We start from the raw sequence: 14,785 nt of genomic DNA on the forward strand, positions 1-14,785 counted from the left end.
GCCCCAGCTCTCTCAGCCTGTCCTCAAAAGAGAGATGCTCCAGCCTTCTGACCATCTTCAAGGCCCTCCTCCAGACCTGCTCCAACAACTCCATGTCCTCCTTGTGCTGGGGGCTTCAGAGACTGGAGCAAGGTAAGAGTCAGCCTCTTCTTCCAGGTAACAGTGACAGGACAAGAGGTAATGGCCTCAAGCTGTGCCAGGAGAAGTTCAGGTTGGACATTTGGAGAATCAGTTTTTCCTAATTAGTGGTGACACATTCATTGGAATAGGCTGCCCAGGGAAGTAGGGGAGTCACCGTCCCTGGAAGTGCTCAAGAAACACGGAGATATGGCACTGAGGGATATAATTAGTGGGCATGGTGGGGATGGATTGATTGGTTGGACTAAACAATGTCCAAATTCTCTAGTGCTTAACCAGCCACACAGTCTTCCCATTTCCTTCAAGAGTCACCCTTGTTTCACACATGGGTTATCACCAGTAATTCCCTCCACACCCTTATGAAGTAACCAAGGATGTCTATGGCCATCTTCTGCGCTGGTCTCCCATAACAAAGAGACTTTCAAACAGTTTAGTTTTAAAATATAAGTCAACCTTTGATTCCTTCTGTCAAAGAAAAAACACAAAAAAAAAAAGCAACAAAAATCCAGTGTTGGAAGCAGTCCCCTTTATCCATATGAACACTTTCCCAAACATGAGACTGACTGTACAGATGGAGCACATACTTGCAGCATGCTGAACCTTCCTCTAGGTAGTTACTTCAATCTAAACTAAACGCAAGCCTAAAACACATTAGATCAGCTCAAGCTGCCTAAGAAGAGAAGTAGATACTTGCAGCATTGCAGGTTAACAGCTCATTTTATCCCCTCCAGCTCTCAGGCAGCTGGTCAGAGATCTTCCAGGATACAGCTTAGCAAATTTAATGCTACCTGCATGCTGTGTTCCACACATCAGATCCTGTGAGATACATCAGAGTGAGCACACTGGATATATTTCTAGCCTCTCCCAGCAGGCCTAACTGTTAAATGAATAGAACAGAACAACGAATTTGTTTCAGGTTCCCATGCCAGAGGACTAGAACAAGTTTATTCTTCTTAACAAAAACAGACTTTGGAAACAAAGGAGAAAGAACATGGGAAGGAAGGCTATTAAGACAATACCCTTCAAGAAGCTAGAGATGTATCCAAGTATAGTTGATAAAGAACAAACTCTGGTCTATTAAATAGGAACAACAAAGGCTCAGGTAAAGTGCCAAAGAAAAAAAAAAATCTAATAAAGACAAAACAAATAATACATCTTCTACCAGCATGTCAGAACAGAAAGCCAACTGGATCTACAAATAAGACTACTGTATTCATGGAAAATGCAATCAGAACAAAAATTTAAGGAAGTTTTTCATGCCAGCTTGGAGAAGTTCATACTCTGGAACATTCATTATGGTCAGATAACATTCACACAGACAAAGAGAACTACTTCTTCTGAAGACTGAAGCTTGAGAAGACAGCTAGGGAGGAAAATTGCTAGATTAAAACTTCAGCTGGTTCTCAAGTTGCTACTTCTGTGCACATAAGGTAGACAGTAAATTAAACAGAGATGATTAGACATGGCAATAAACATAGAAGCAGGAATGGGACAAGCATCAAAATCCTGCCAGGGCTCCTGGTGAAACTCACAGAGGAAGGAGATGAAAAAACTAAAGGCCCGGAAACCTCAGGAGTTCACCTACCAAGTTAGTAAGTGACCAAACATGCTTCCAAGTAAGTCAGGAATCACGCAGGGTGATAGTTTTAATCAGTATGTATTATCTGTTAACTATGTTTTTAAGCATCCACAGAACAAGCTGAACCTTACTCTTCCCTCTTTCTCAAGAAAAATAGAAGTAACTTCTCTCAAATGTTCTTGCTTAAGATGGAGTGACATACATGCAGTTATCACACTGGGGAGGATTTCAGGGGGGGGAAGCCATACTCATTCAACTAGATTGGATCTAGACAACTCTATGGCATCTAGCTTTCCCCCAGACCACTGATGAGGTTGGTTCAGCCTATGGCAGCACATGCAGCTACAGACCAGCTATGTCCAGTGTAGGGTTGGGATTCCCATCTGGACATCTGAGCCAGAATATGGTCAGCATGGGAAAAGTACTAATTTTAAATGCAGTCAGAAAGCTTACTCTTAGCATCATTCAGAAGAGCCACTAATGACTAAAGGATTATTGCCATCATTTGTATTTTCAATTTGTGCCCCCAAAAGAACAGGTACAATACAAAAGCTCACTGTAACACTAGCTGTGTTGAAAAAGCAAAACCAGATTCCCTGGTTATATACTTAATGTTTTCTAGAGGGCAACTACAGACCTGCAATGTGACAGAAGCACTCTCTCTGGCTTTAAATGATGGAACTGTTTAGATAAAGTTTACTTCACATGCATCCCTCTTTAGATGAAAGAGGGGACAAAAAAATAAATCACCAAGATCCAGATAGCAAGCAACTGAATGTAGACACTTACAACACAAAATTGTAAAATACCTTTATTTGAAATACTAAACATTCTCCTTCATATCCACGTACAAGTTAGAAATATTACATACAAAGTGGTTTAAGTTCCAGAATTTGGAAAAGTATAGAATTACACCCACACTACAGGATTTCAGTAAATTAAGAAGTAATGAGTTTACACTGCATGCTAGTATTTCCCTTTCAGTTTTGAACTAGAAGGTAGCAGATCTGCTTAAAATTTCGCACCAGACAGACACCATAATATCCTACATGGGATAGTGGAAAAAATAAAATCACAGAACTGTTTCTTATGGGCAGGAGGCTTAGGCAACCATATTTCTTCTGTAAGTATCTTCAGTAGGTTGAACCCACCACAAAACATTAATGAAAGGGAGATGACATTCACATCCTTCCAGAAAGGCTGGAGTTTGAACTCAACTCTTCTAGACACCAGGGAATACTCATTCATGAGTGAGCTGATCAATGGCATGGCCAACAGCCCAAACCAAAAGCTATCCAGATGAAAATCCACACTCAACTGCCTCAGTCTCATTGTGCACAGATGACGTTTTGCAAAAACAGCAAAAAATGCCAACCTTGACTGCCTGTAAGCAGTGCTAGCTGTCTGACCACACAGAGAGCATGACCTAGAACAGGGATAGCAGATGAGGCATTTGTTAGCAGCTGCTAAAGCCTCTGATTCAAGAATTAATCAAAAGTCCTTACCTGTTAATCCACTAGTAACAGCTAGCTTATAACTAGGATGAAAGCCAAGCCTGACTCCCATACAACAGCAGAAGGGAAGACCATCACAGAGCACCATTCCTTGCCAGCAGGTTCTCAAGAAGCCAGTGTCTATGCACCCCAGGCAAATTGAGGAAGCCAAGCACCAAGCGTGTGCTGTCTGCTGCCATCTGTGACAGGCTCCACCTGGAGAGATGGCTTCCCTAACTACATCTCTCTAGACATCCTGAGCTCTCCAGAAACTGACCAGGCTTTTAAACAAAAAAAACAGATAGTTTCTAATATTAACTTTTTAAATAGAAAATAAAAACAAACAGTGTCTATGCAAAGTGATATCCAATACAACATATTTATTGATTGGTCTCTTCTAAGTGAGATCACCTCCCTTCCAGGTTTTATTCAGGTCATTCTAACGGGGTTCTGGATTACAGCAATCCTTTATAATCTCTCCCTAGGAAAGTTACATTTCCATTGCTCTTACTGTCATGAGCAGTCTGGCCACCTGCTGCTCAACTCCATAGCCTCTGTTCTTCATTGACAGGCTCCCAGGGCTCTGGAGTCTTTTGCCAATTATCAGTCAAGAAGAGAGTAGGACCTGAGCATTAGATTTCATGATCTTCTACTGTTCTCCTCTTTTAGGGAAACCAAACTCAAAGTTCCCTAGGTTACCTCAATAACATTCAACCCTGATGTATACAATTCAGTGCCATCTAGTTCAGAGTTTTTAATTAACTGCTCAAATTAATGTAGCTAGTTGTGATATTATCTGTTTGGTAACAGAGGAGCTGAAATCACTAACTTTTACAAACAATCCCATAAGCAATGTTAAATGACTGAGCCATAAAATAAGGTTCATGCTCTCCCTCACAGAAGGACAGCTGAGAACCAAGGAGTCACCAAAAGCTAGGAATGCCTCCGAGGGAGGGACAGCCATCGCCCAGCCTTCCAAAACGAGGTGACAACATTGATCAGCAAACCACCCTGATCATTTCTGGCTGCCTCAATGTCACACTCTCCTCATAAGACTCAAGACCATAATAGAGCTATTTAAGTTAAACAGAACATGTTTATAATTTTGAGACCTGCCCACAACATTAGAAGCATAACAGGTGGAACTGATAGAAACTGAACTGAGCAGCTCAGGCAGTTGTGATGAATTCTTTCGCCTTTAAGAAGAGCTTGACAAAAAAAATCATTAAGTAAAGACGACTAAATATTGAAGTAATCTAGCACTGTCAGAAAGACCTTGAGCAAATACATTTCTCTCACAGTTGATTTTTGAAGTTTTTGTTAAGATACACTGCCAAGATTTTATCTAATATACCCACATTCAAAGAAGCTTTAATACTCAAGGAGGCCATAATTAAAGTAATTAACCTATCAAATACACATAATTAATATATCAACTTCAATACTCTGAGGAAGAACCTAAAACTAACATGTTGTTACATGATGCAAGTTTAAAGAGAACCTCAAAAATAGCAGTTAGTAGGCTATAAAATAAAATGAGGCAATTAAAACAATTTAACTCATTGATGGTACTATTACCATAGACGAGTACTTGGCTTGGCCAGGATGAGATTTATTTTCTTCATACTGTGCTGTTTTGGATGTGCTATCAAAACAGTGTTGATATCACACCAATATTTTAGCTGTTCCTAAACTGTGTTCGAACAGCATCAAGGCCTTCTGTGTCTTGCTCTGCTCTTCCAGTCCCTAAAACAGCAAGTAGGCTAAGGGTGGGCAAAGGGTTGGGAGAAATCACAGCCAGGACAGTGGACCCAAACTGACCAAAAGGATACTGCATGCCACACAACATGCTTTATATAAAAGGCTACGGCTTTACTGAAATGCTTGTTGCTCAGAGACTGGTCAGGAATCCCTCTGCTTGTAGAAGGTGGTGAAGTGATAGCCTTTGCATTGCTTGTCCTCCTTTTCTCATTCCCTTTATTTATATCGTCTCTATCCATGAGTTTTTCTTGCTTTTGCTCTCTCAGTTATTCTCTCCTGCTGCTGCAGGGGGAAGAGTTTCATCATGACCCACAAGTCCTGCTCTTTTCTCCTCCGATCCTCTCACTCATCCCACTGTGGATGAAGCAAGCAAGCAGCTGGTGTGAGCTTAGCTGCTGGACAGATTCATCTCCCCTCACAAGACAAATGTTACCTCTGACAAAGCAAGATACCAGTGATCATACAGGTCAATTTAGAAATAAGTTTAGGAGTATTTATGGTACAGGAAAAAATAATGTGAATTGAAGATTTCTTCTAATAGAGATTTCAAACAAAGAACAAACAAAGAAGAGCACTTAACACTCCCACTACATCAAAATCCAGCTAGCTGAAAGCATCCTAAACTACCACGACAAATATAAAGCAAATAAGTCAATTGCAGCAAGCCTACAAATCTTTGCACCCACTTAGACTTTATGACATTAACAGAAAATCCTCAGGATTGTATTAATTATTTCTAGAAAAATGCAAAGTACTCCTGAAGAAAGAAGCCAAAACTCAAAGTGCCACAAAAAAACCCAAACTCATGCAGGTCCCATAGCGCATACCTCTGGTATCCAAGACCTGCAGAAGTATCCTAAAACAAGAAACATTAAATCCTGTCAGATTAATGTTTCAGACTAATGGAGCTTGTGTCCCAGTGGTGCTAACAAATTCAAAGAACACCCTGTAGATTAAATTAGACCTGTATTATGACTCACGTAAATAACTGCTGAGCAAGCTGTGCCTGAAAAAAAAACCAAACACCTCAGCATGCAAGAATTTCTACACCCAGGTCAGAGAAGGTGAGCTGTATTTCACTGATTTACTTTGCTGCAGAGCTTGTCGGTGCCTTGCAAAGTCAAGGTGGCAAAGGAAGAGCAAATGGGACAAATTACAGTTCATGGTACAATTGGAATGAGTTGCAGAAGCAGCTTTGTCCAACAGCTGAGGCTGAGAGGAAAAGACAAGCACTTTTTAAAATGCATCAATAGAGAGGTGTATAAAGATGTTTGACTGGTGGATGCTCTCAGAAAGCTATTGAGACAGGTTTTTAAAACTTTCCTGGAGTGAATCACCATTGCCTCAATTTCACATCTCTTCTACTGCACTTCAGTATCACCTCCACAATATCTCCTTCTCTGGTATGAGCCTTGTTAGGGCCCAAGCAGCCCCATCAGGCTCTTCCCTCTGAGAGGTGTGCCCTCACCCTGAAAACCAGTGTTTTTCAGCAAGGCATATCAAGTCCTATAGGAAGCCTTGCCAGACAACTGCCCACCATGGTTTTCACCATCAGAACTCAGCAACTAAGTGTTAGCTCACACTATCCAGCTCAGACTCTCTCAGCTACACACTACATAAGGAGAGGGAATGATGAGCATGGTACTCTGGTTCAACACATTATTTAAAATATTCGTGTTAATATTCTAGAGAAATACATCCACAGGTTGATGTGTTGTCTCAAATAAGAGAGTCCTTGATACCAATTCATGGACAGTTTCCCAAGAATGATAAACAATTTCTTAGTTTAACACTACATGAACTGAGTTTCCATGAGATCAACATTTCAAACACAAATCTGCTAATACTTGAATTCTGATATCAAATTCAGAGACCAACATTTTCCTACCACCATTCTACCACTTTAACTACTGAAGTGGAATTACTGTCTGGTAAATTTAGCTTCATTTCTTTAACACATATGGCAAGGTAAAACACTAAATATCAACTCAAAACATTCTAAAACCTGAAGGCAATGAAATACTCACCATCATGTTATCTAAGCACTTAAAATAGTCCAGCCTGTTCTTCCAAGCTTTAATTGCTGATATTCTAGAGCTTCTATAAATAAACAATCAGGAGTAGTTAAACCCAGCTGATCATACCTGTGGTGGGGAACTAATCAGATGACCCATCCTTTCAGCCCTGGTTTGTATGGCTCTACTATTCATCTACAAAACCCCATAGCTTTACTGCTAACTCAAGATTTTAAGTATCTATTGAAGATTACACTGATAAAAGCTTGATAAGCAAACTTGCAGGAATAAAAACGTACAGCAATTGAAATAGGATACACAAAGCAAATTTTCGGATTAAACACCAATATTTCATTGGCCCTCAAAACTGAAAAGTACTGTGATTTAAAAGGAGGGTGTGACACCAGATAACAGCAATGATTCACCTGGAAGACAACGAATACAAAAGCAAGACAAGCTAAAACCTGCACTGCAATGAGAATACATGGCATCATAGCCTTAACAACTCCTCTTGTGCTGGAAGGAAAGGTTAAGAACAGGGCAATGTGGTTTTCATTGGAACAAACCATGGGAAAAACTATATCCATCAAAGAACCCACCACAAATAGCCATTACCAGTTAATCTACTGATGACGCACGCTACAGCCATTCATGAACAAATATGGTAAGACAGTGTAAATCAGCACAGCTTTAATAATTTGAACTGACACATTTATTCACACCGGAGCCAGACCACAGAGACTGCAGAGGTATGGAGGAACAATATTGGGAACAAAGGAATTTCCTGCCACTGCAGAATGCCTCAATTTAGTCTGTTATCCACACAGCTACATGCACAGAATGAGACACTAAAAGTTTATGCAACTGCTGTCTATTAGCTTTTTAAGTAGTGCCTCTCTTTCACCAACAGCACAGCACTTTATCCATTCTGCTGGTGTTCATGTTATGGTGGTCAAGAAATGAATGCATTGTAATGCATAAAGCCCAAATATAAGCAAAAACATTTCTTACTTCCTGCCCTTCAATTCCTCTCAGATATTGTCGCTTGCAGTCCAGGACAGAAGAGGAGGAGGCATGGAAGAAAAGAGGCTACTGCCTCTGTTGAGAGGAAGGAAGACCTTTATGCCCACACCTTCAACATCTGAAGTTCCACTAAATAAATGGGAAACTGGGTTTCATTTTGGTTAGGCTTGCCAGAGATCTACTTAATAGAAAAATCCCTACAACCTTGCCACACAATCTTCCTTCATTCTCTAAATGTGACTTCTCAGCCACATTATCACAATGAATATATGCAGCCTTAAAATCAAACTTTCAACTCTGAACAGCTCTTCACAGCCAGAAACATCAGCACACAGAAGCCCTCACAGCATTCAGCTCCAACAGCAAGAGCTCAGCCTTCTGGAGAAGGTGACACTTACAGTCTGGCACCTAATCAGCACACAGTGCCATCTTCCTTTAAATTCTGGACTGAAAACCTGTCCAGAAAGGAGAAATCTATTTTGTTTCCCCCCTCAGATGGGACAGAAGAGTGGAAAAATAAACTGGCACAAGACCATTAAGTTTGACATATCTTCTCCCCATTATATGTTATTGAAAGATATCTGTCCATCATGTACAATTTTAAATTGTACTGCTGCCAATGGGTGTGAATACTTTTGTAGAGCACTGGATACTATTTTTGTGACCAAAAAAATTCCTTGGTTACCACGAGGATGCTATTTATCTATTTCAGTCTAAGTTAAGGTAGGGCTATCTAGCTAATGATAGGGTTATCATAGTACCATGAAGACATCTGGACTTGTCAAGCCTGTTCTTTAATCCTTTGTCTAATTGGGCTAGACAGTTTGTACCACACAAAATAATTGTTCATACACTTCTAGTGAGTTAACAATTGAAAAGAGAGCTGTACTTGTGTATTTTTCAGCAACTATAAACCATGGCAGACAGAAGGGAGAACAAAGGGAATACCAAAAAACACTCCTCACCTCTTTCATGTAGTATAGTATATACATTGAGCTCCTGCTACAGAACTTATGGGCAGTAAAAAGCTAACTGTAACATGATTCAGCAAGGAGCAAAAGGACATGTTTAATTTCAAGTATCTGATTAGGAACTCACAGCTTCCATAATACTTGTTCAAGAGCTCTAATAGTCTGTAAATACCCTGCTGAACTCAGGCCAATGCAAATGTATTTCTCAGATGTGATTATGACATCTCAGGGATAACCTTAACTGCAGCATGACATGCTTCTGTTTCTCAGGGAAACAGCAAAAGAAGCAAAAACTTACCACTTACAAATATCAGCCACAACAAATCCTGCTATCTCCAGATGCGATCTACTTAGGTGGAGAAGCACCTGCTTACCAGTGATCTAGAATGAGCCCGGGGTTTTCTTTCCTCTGAGCATAACCACTAGGATCATGTTCCAGCAACAAAGTAATTCAAAATGGTATTGTATCAAAATGCGCACCAAATGTGACATGCTGCCACCTCGTGACTCAATAGGGGATTGACCTAAAAATTTGCAAAGACATACCAGGTGGCAGCTGGACTCAGTGCAGGATGCACTTACTGCTGCTCTGAAGCGGGACAGTCCTCTTCGTGTCTATTTGGCTCCTTGAGAACTCATCCTGAAAAACATAATAATTGTTTTCTTTCAGATCAGCAATTTGAATCAGGTCAGAAAGGACTCTGTAAGAACCAAAGACAGCACAACAGAACAAAAGGAATGGGAGAGAGAAAAAGAAAGGGTCACCCCACAGTAGATAAACACTGAATGTCCTCAGCTGTATGCGAGGTCTGATATTTCAAGTTTAAGTGCTCAAACAAGGGAAAATTGCAGCAATGGCAATGAAATGGAAGTTTTTCAAATAACAACAACGAAACAAAAACACAGAACACCCAACACAGTCAGCTTTCACCTATGAGTTGCATGTCATGGAGAGTGACTATTCAATTCTCTAGTGTCACTGTCCTGCAACAAAGCACTTCCAACAGCATTTATTGGATGAATTTATTCAGAAAGGGATTAACCTTCCTTTAAATCCAGTGCAAGTATCACCTTTACCATGATTGGGCACATGTAAAGGAGAAAAAGGAGAAAGGAAGAGAAGGGGAAGAAAACAGCACTGAACAAGAAACAAACAGACAAATATTAACAATAATTGGGAAAAGCAGTTGAACAGATATCTCGGGAGATAGGAAAATATCTTCTTGGCTCTCTACCCCTTATGAATCCAACACTGTGCTGCACGCCCCCCCAGGTCTTCTGTTATTAGCTTACTAATTAAATACATTTTTGGAATAATACTTTCAGGGAGTTTCCTGTTTACACTGTAATAACACAGTGAGCCAATAAACTCAGTGATTGGAAGTACTTGGACTTGGCATACACTCAGTCCAGAGTACAGCAATTATGTCATAAACAGGAAGCACGCTACTGCCAGTGCACTCGGGCCCAGGAACAGAAGGCACACAAACCACATTTCTATACTAGCAGTTCCTGCACTTTACTTAAGGTTCAAACCAGAAATCAAATCAAATACAAACAACACTTCATCACTATTATGCAAATATGTGTTTTCCAGCTTTCTCTGAAGTTTTCTTTCAGAAAATTCACAACTTTTCTATAAAAAGAAACATATTCCATGGGCTGATACAGACAAAATAATGTCAAGCATCACAAAGTAAACCTAGAAAGGATTTTTGGCATAACCAGATTAGAGTACAGTAGAGAAAAGTGGTTATAACCTGCACCTTACTGCTGCAGGACTGTAGGTAAAGGACAAGGATTAACAATCACACAATCTCAAAGTTTGTGAGCCTTTATGAGAATGACAGACATGGTGACATTATCCAAACGCACAGGCAGATCAGCAGAGGACACGAATACCACAATCCAGCTACATGAATGGCTCTCTGCTGATCTGCGTCACACCTGTACAAATGTGCCTTTTGAGAAGAGGAACAGCGTTAAGTCTTGTCCTGCGACCTGGAAGACAAATTCTTAATCAATGGAATTTTTAAACTTAATCCAACTCAGATCAATTAACCTACCTTAAAAAGGTGGTATTTCATCATCTCAGTTCTGTACGGTGCCCAGATCACCTCACAAGCTGCCTAGAAAGATAATCTAAGCACAGGCACTGTTTTCACCTGGTTATGCTAGCAAAGTATGCACCCATCCTAAATTTCTTGAAAAGACAATGTGGCTTGATAAAGCACACTGTTTTATACATAAATGGAGATGTTGTAGCCTGTGTAACTTGAAACAAGACTACAAACAAATCATTTTCCAAAATCCACTCCTTGAAGAGTTGGCAACAATCCCTACTCAGTCCCCTCACAGACAGCAAAAGGCCTGCACATAAAACCACACCCAGATCTCATCTCCGAGCTAGGACATACATTATTCTCAGTCACCACAGTCACTCCTCACAAGCGGCCCATCTTTAATGAAGAATTTTAATGTCTATCAATGGTTACTTGCAAAAATACAAGCACAGATTAATACAGAGGTCTTAGGAAGGCCATTTAAAAGGAGAACTTCCAGTCAGTGTCTCTCTCTTAACTTGGTTCTGAAGTACTCTCTGCAGACACTAAAGGAATTCTACATTCCTTTTAGAACAGCTTTGGGCAAAGCAATTAACTGCCCCTTAAACTAAACGGTTGCACACCAAGTCTCTGGCTCAGCTAGAACTAAAAGGAATTCCCCTACCAAGCTTAGTATCCCTTTTCTCCTCCCATCTCCTTCCAGATTTGGTACATTGTAGCTGCAGCTTTCCACATAGGTTACAAACTGTTTCATTGCATCAAGGAGCAGCTCTTAACCATGCAGTTCTTGCAAATGTCCATCAGTAACGGAACTGCAAAATGGCTAAGGCTAGCAGGGATTTCTGGAGATGGTTTGATCTTGCCCTCCCACTCAAAACTTCACCACAGTGAGACTCAGAAGAAACGACTTCAACCTCAAGTAAGGCTTCAGCTGCTGTCCTCATCTGTAGATTTTTACTTTTTTTCCAAACATACTACAGTAAAAGTGGTAGACACTCACTACATGTAATTGAACTTTGTCCCACATTAAAGGGATGAAACCCAGCAAGAGGCTACACCTGGGTGTCAAGCATGGCCTTCTCCAAGGTTGCCCTAGAGCCTCTGCAAGAGTCAAAGAGAAGTACAGTCACAAACTGCACTTCTTTCTGACTAAGCACCCTTCCAGTTAACTTGTAGCAATGGTACCATCTAGTGGAAGGCACACAGCCTGACAGGTTTTTTGGTTGGTTCTCTCCCAAACTTCTTTCCATAAATCTAATCTAAAGGAAGCAACAAATCAATATCACAAGGTAACCACTGTTTAAATGAGAAGGCAAGCATTGCTCAGGAATAACACAGGCCAAGTAAACCTGTTGTGTGCATTCCAGCTGCTGAAAAGTACTCCAAAAGCTGCTTAACCAACTGAGGTAATAGGAACATATGCCTACCAGAATTGCTTTCCAGTCTGTGATTGAAGAATTGGGAGTTTAGCGTCAAAAAAACCTGCTAGAGTCAAGTCCTGCATATATCAGGAAGCATAATTTCACAGAAAGGATAAAGACTCATGGATGAGTAAGTGTCAAATCAGTTAGAGCACCAAAGCAGTAACGGTCTTTATTCAGATAAGGAAGCCACTACAAAGTTGAAGCACGTTTACCTTTCTATCTCCTGTAAGAACCACAGTTATCTCAGTATATTTTTTTCCTCTTCACCACATTCTAGTTTACAACATCTCAGTGGTAAAGTACCGTAGCTTTACAATGATGTTCTTATCCTTCTTTTGGGCTTTGCTTTGATACCTTTGAAACATGTTGGATGATACTGCCCAATGTCATTGCATATTTTGCACTGTAGCCTTCATCGCTAGAATGGAAATGCACTCCCTCACAACATTCTAAGTTAGTTAACCAAAGGGTGCCAGGCTCACTAGATGTTTCTTACTAACCTACCCGCTCTGTGAGAGCAAGCACATAAATCAGAGATCCCAAGCAAGGCATCCTGAAACTGCACTGCTCTGGTAGGAGGAAGTCATGGCACCAAGATGACTGCCGTGTCCATCAGATGACACTAGCAAAGACCTGCACTCATAGAATAAGAATTACCACTCAGTCTATAGTAGCTGTCACCAGGCAGTGCAACCTTTCCCGAGGGGCAGAATAATCTGGTAGAGCTTTTGTAACAGGAACAAGCTAGCTAATAGGATTTACAATACCACAGTGCACAAAATGAGCTCTCAGATAATTATGAGTTACATATAGCCCTAATAAAATACTCAGGTGCCTCCATCACCTCATAAACTACCTAGAAAGGTAACTGAAGTTCAGGCACTGTTTTCAGCCAGGTTGCGTTAGGAAAACACACACCAATCCTAAGTTTCTTTAGAAGACAACATGGCTTGATAAAACATACTTGTTTTATACATAGAATGGCCTGGGTTGAAAAGGACCACAATGATCACCAAGTTTCAACCCCCCTGCTATGTTCAGGTCGCCAACCACTATACCAGGCTGCCCAGAGCCACATCCAGCCTGGCCTTGAATGCCTCCAGGGATGGGGCATCCACAACTTCCTTGGGCAACTTGTTCCAGTGCATCACCACCCTCTGGGTAAAAAACGCCTTCTTAATATCCAACTCAAACCACCCCTATCTCAGTTTAAAACCATTCCCCCTTATCCACCCTCGTAAACAGCTGTTTCCCCTCCTGTTTATATGCTCCCTTCACTTACTAGAAGGCTGCAATGAAGTCTCCCTGGAACCTTCTCTTCTCCCAGCTAAACAAGGCCAGTTCCCTCAATCTTTCCTCATAGGAGAGGTGCTCCAGCCCTCTGATAATCTTAGTGGCCCTCCTCTGGACCTGCTCCAAGAGCTCCACATCCTTCCTGTGCTGGGGTCCCCAGGCCTGAACGCAGTACTCCAGATGGGGCCTCACAAGAGCTGAGTAGAGGGGCACAATCTCCTCCCTCTCCCTGCTGGCCACCCCTTTTTCAATGCAGCCCAGAACACAGTTGGCCTTCTGGGCTGCAAGTACATACTACTGGCTCATGTCCAGCTTCTCATCTACCAGGACCCCCAAGTCCTTCTCCCCAGGGCTGCTCTCAAGAAGATCTTCCCCCAGTTTATATAAGTATGTGGGATTGCCCATACCCAAGTGCAACACCCTGCACTTGGCCTTATTGAACCTCATAAGGTTTTCATGGGCCTGCTTCTTCAGTCTGTCCAAGTCCCTCTGAATGGCTTCCCTCCCTTCCAACATATCAACTGCACCACTCAGCTTAGTATCATAAACAGGGATATTACAAAATAAGCTGAACGTTGCAACGAGGAAAAAACACAACCAGAAAAAAACTAGTTCAGCTTGAGAAAAAACGCAGAACAACTACAGATGTACTTGCCACAAACCCACAAACCAGTCACACAATGGAGATAAGCCCAAGGAAGCCCAGTCCCCAGCGATAGGAAAGGCCACAACTGCTGTGCCCTGCTGAGGTACCACAAGAGCTCTATTGCCTCAGGCAGACACCACAGAAACGCAAAAACACCACACACGGAACTCCCTGTAAACTAAGAAGGCAAAACCCTCTCTTCCTCCTCTATAACCCACTTTTATTCCTTTTTTTCTTCTCTACAACTCGCTTACTAACGGAGAAAACATTAAAACCACACACGCAACTAGGGCACAACGAAGCGCGAACAGCCCCTCCACCACACCCGCCTAAAATCCCACGAGTACGCATGCGCACACCGCGCTGCGCAGGAAGGCCC

At 41.4% G+C, this 14,785-nt stretch overlaps 1 protein-coding gene across 13 annotated transcripts in view; it reads right to left on the bottom strand.

Moving 5' to 3' along the window:
- The window catches only part of TMPRSS11F (transmembrane protease, serine 11E), a 44,465-nt gene extending 29,720 nt beyond the window's left edge, over window positions 1-14,745 (bottom strand). For 2 of the 13 annotated variants that reach the window (XM_046940837.1, XM_025150261.3), the window contains exons 1-2: window positions 11,047-14,745; window positions 9,527-9,620 (exon numbers count right to left, since the gene is read on the bottom strand). The gene's annotated coding sequence lies outside the window, so the exon portion shown is untranslated. Of the gene's footprint in view, window positions 1-9,526; window positions 10,240-11,046 lie in introns of those variants that run through there. The other 11 variants (XM_046940840.1, XM_046940835.1, XM_046940838.1 and 8 more) reach the window with 8 other exon arrangements.
- Window positions 14,746-14,785: the final 40 nt, after the last annotated feature.

Source organism: Gallus gallus, chromosome 4, assembly GCF_016699485.2.
Source record: "Gallus gallus isolate bGalGal1 chromosome 4, bGalGal1.mat.broiler.GRCg7b, whole genome shotgun sequence".
Lineage (NCBI taxonomy): Eukaryota > Metazoa > Chordata > Aves > Galliformes > Phasianidae > Gallus > Gallus gallus.